This window comes from Spermophilus citellus (genome assembly GCF_964194105.1).
Source record: "Spermophilus citellus genome assembly, chromosome: 2".
Taxonomy (NCBI): Eukaryota; Metazoa; Chordata; class Mammalia; order Rodentia; family Sciuridae; genus Spermophilus; species Spermophilus citellus.
The window spans coordinates 80,217,988-80,222,382 of NC_138183.1; positions in this window are offsets into that span (position 1 = coordinate 80,217,988).

Below are 4,395 nucleotides of genomic sequence, written 5' to 3' on the forward strand. Positions count from 1 at the left end.
CTCGATATTAAAACAGAGACACGGCGTCTGATAGAAGAAAAAGTTGGCTATGATCTACATACTGTGGGGTCGGGCTCCAAATTCCTCAATAGGACACCCATAGCGCAAGAGTTAACAACTAGAATCAACAAATGGGACTTACTCAAACTAAAAAGTTTTCTCTCAGCAAAAGAAACAATAAGAGAGATAAACAGGGAGCCTACATCCTGGGAACAAATCTTTACTCCACACACTTCAGATAGAGCCCTAATATCCAGAGTATACAAAGAACTCAAAAAATTAGATAATAAGATAACAAATAACCCAATCAACAAATGGGCCAAGGACCTGAACAGACACTTCTCAGAGGAGGACATACAATCAATTAACAAGTACATGAAAAAATGCTCAACATCGCTAGCAGTCAGAGAAATGCAAATCAAAACCACCCTAAGATACCATCTCACTCCAGTAAGATTGGCAGCCATTATGAAGTCCAACAACAACAAGTGCTGGCGAGGATGCGGGGAAATGGGTACACTTGTTCATTGTTGGTGGGACTGCAAATTGGTGCGGCCAATTTGGAAAGCAGTATGGAGATTTCTTGGAAAGCTGGGAATGGAACCACCATTTGACCCAGCTATTCCCCTTCTCGGTCTATTCCCTAAAGACCTAACAAGAGCATGCTACAGGGACACTGCTACATCGATGTTCATTGCAGCACAATTCACGATAGCAAGATTGTGGAACCAACCTAGAAGCCCTTCAATAGATGAATAGATTAAAAAAATGTGGCATTTATACACAATGGAGTATTACTCTGCATTAAGAAATGACAAAATCATAGAATTTGGAGGGAAATGGATGGCATTAGAGCAGATTATGCTTAGTGAAGCTAGCCAATCCTTAAAAAACAAATGCCAAATGTCTTCTTTGATATAAGGGGAGTAACCAAGGACAGGGTAGGGACGAAGAGCTTGAGAAGAAGATTAACATTAAACAGGGATGATAGGCGGGAGTGAAAGGGAGAGAGAAGGGAAATTGCATGGAATTGGAAGGTGAGCCTCAGGGTTATACACAATTACATATAAGAGGAAAGGAGGGGTAGGAGAAAAATTATACAAGTGGAAGAAATGATTTACAGTAGAGGGGGTGGAGAGAGAGAAGGGGAGGGGAGGGGAGGGGAGGGGAAGGGGGATAGTGGAGAATGGGATAGACAGCAGAATACAGAAAGGCAATATGTAAATCAATGGAAATGTAACTGATGGGATACAGCAATCTGTATACGGGGTAAAAATGGGAGTTCATAACCCACTTGAATCAAACTGTGAAATATGGTATATTAAGAACTATGTAATGTTTTGAACGACCAACAATAAAAAAATAAATAAATAAATAAATAAATGTTTGAATGAACAGAAATCAAATGATGACTGAACCACAATCAATCAGGCCAAATCTGGCTCTTGAGAGCCTCCTGAGAAAGGCAAATCGCCCAAACCTGGTCCACAGCAGAGCTTTCTGCATGATGTAATGCAGGCTCTCCTTCTGGGAAGTATTTCACATTCCTGATTAAATGCTTGTTTCTGATATTCCTAAATGATTGAGAACCTCTGGGAAGTTAGGGTTGAACCCCCGTGGACTGACTGGCCTAATTATCTTTAAACATATTGTTTGTTTTGCTTTTAAACACAGTTCATCCAAGACTATTTAAATGTAAGTTCATTTATTTTCTCTACCTTGCCATCCAGTCCTCTCTGTCCCTAAGAGCAGACATTTGGTGACTCTGGAAGGATGAATGGTTCTCACATGAAGGGAGGGAGGGAACAGACAGCACGTATAAGGGATAGGAGCCACATGCAATACCCCATAACGAGAGGAATGATGAGGCTAAGCACCCTGGGAGACGGACAGCCTGGCAGGGACAGTCCATGCTTTCTGGGCTCACGATGGAGCATGGAGTTTATACCTCAATAAGATGACATGGACTTGACCAGGATTCTCTGAAAATCACAAAAATGCACTGCATGTGTTAAGAATTATATAATAACTAGCATTCATTTAGGACCACCATTTATTTCTGGCTCACACTGTGTGCCCAATCAGAAGGAGGAGGGCTCTGGTTGGGCTAGTTAAGGACTGGGATCCCAGATAACAGAGACATCTGCATTTTATGATCATCAACAGGGCTCTGGGGTTTGTTGTGACAGAAGATAGAGAGGCATGGGGAAGCAATTAAATGGCTCTGCTTGGCAGTGACAGACTTCTCACATTTCAAGCAAATCACTGAACTAACTCAATTTCAAGAAGGGGATGGACAGGTAATCTTCCATAATCCTGGAGAAACAAACCCTTGAAATATTGAAAAATGCTAGAACATTCACCCACCATAGCCAACACAGTACAGGGGCAGGATAGCCATTTCAGATGTTAGAGGGAGCTTCAGATTATGGTGAGAAGGAAAAGCAGATTGACCTCTGATGTGCAATGAGAGAGAATTTCAGACCTTCAGAATGATGGTGTAAGGAGCCCAGAAGACCATCTTACCATTCAAGCAGCCATTTAACTGGTGAAAATTATAGACAAACAACTATTTAAAGTCTCTGAAAATTGTCCTAGGAGCAGATAGCAAGTGCAGAAACTTTTACCCAAGAAAATCCACTATTATCTCAGTAGGAGCATCAAGAGGTGATAGTTTTTGAGCCATAAATTGTTCTCATGTCCTCCCCATAGCTGCACTTGTCCATCCAGAAGGACATGACCCAGAAGAGAGGGGCTTCTCCCCTGACCTCCCACCAGCTCCTGCTCTAGGATTGTGGTTTCACTCTGAGAGGGGAAGCCTGCCAATGTATCTCGACGGCGTTAGCTCCAGGAATAGAAGTGCTAGTTCAGATCAGCATGTCTGAGAAGACTGGGTTCCTCTTATTCTCTCAGTTCTAGCTTGTGGGTCAAAGGCTCTTCCCTAGGCATGACGGGTTGAAAATAGTGGAGCTCCAATTGCCTCCAAGAAGTATGCTTCTAACATGAAGTTTTCATGCCAGGAGGAGTAAGGCCAAGATGACCAAGGACTACCAACTCTCTCCCTCTGCAGTGCGCAGCGACACCTAGAGAAGCAGATCATGATCCCCACCACAGCTCCAGTACAGTGGCTCTGAGATTGCATCTAAAGGGAGATGCAGTCCAAAGACTGCAGAGCTCCACAGTCCTGCCAGAGGGAATTGTTTTGTTTGGAATAACAACACCTAAGGTCATTATCAAAAACACTGGACATCTTAGTGGTGAGAAATTAAGGGGCAGGGAACTAGTAGCTCCAGGACAGTAGTAGCAACAAGAAAAATGGCAGATTGGAAAAGACAACTAACAATAAACTTTCTGTGTTCAGATTCACCCAAGGGACCCAGAAGACTGTGGGCATGCATAAAGCTCTAACAGAGTTGTAGGTCAGACTTGACAACATTCTCCAAGCTACACAGATCTATTAGTAAAATACATGTTTCTTTAGAGATTTACTGGAAGACACAAGGTACTTAAGCAAAACCTCTGACCAAATACTGGCTCAAAAACAAGCTGCTCTGACCCAGAGGTGACTCCCAGGTTCAACATAAAGTCCCTCTATCCCTGGTGATCTGAACAGTTGTCCTGGGGATCAGGGGGCCGAAAGACCAGATGTGGCATCTAGTCCCTGGCTGAATATGGAACAAAACTATAACCTCTCTGAAATGTGAAAATAGCCTCCAAGGCACATACACATATAATCCACTGGTAAAGGGCAAAACGCTAACTGGTTATAAAAGGGCTGAACTACAACATTTGACCAGTGAGTAGTTTATACTGACTCAGAGACAACCTCTAGGAAGCCAGAGTAAAGGATAAAAATAAGGGGGCAAAATCTGAGCAGAGACTTCAGGGACTGCATACTCTAGGGGAAAATAGACTTAATGGGTTTGAGCAAGTCAAGTTCCTAAAAAAAAAAAAAAAAAAAAAAGCAAATAACCAAGCAAACACCAATGCCAAACCTAGAAGAGGATCAGGTGAGGACAAGAGCACTACCCAGAGTTTCTGTAACATATAATCTAAGTGTCCAGCTTTTGACAAGGGAATCCATGATAAAGTCTGACTCACACATGGGGAGAAACAAAACAGGCTTTGAGGAGCTCAAAGAAGCTATTATAAATATGTTTAAAGAACTAAAGAGAACCATGTTTAAAGAATTAAATGAAGATCTAACTTAACACATAGTAATTATAAAAATGAACCCAGTGGAAATTCTGAAATTGAAAGTACAATCACTGAAATTAAAAGTTCACTAGTGAGGCCCAATAGATTGAGACAACAGAAGAAAGAATCAATGTAAACCAAAAGATAGACTGTTAAAGATTATGCAATCTGAAGAACAGGAAGAAAAAATAATGAAAT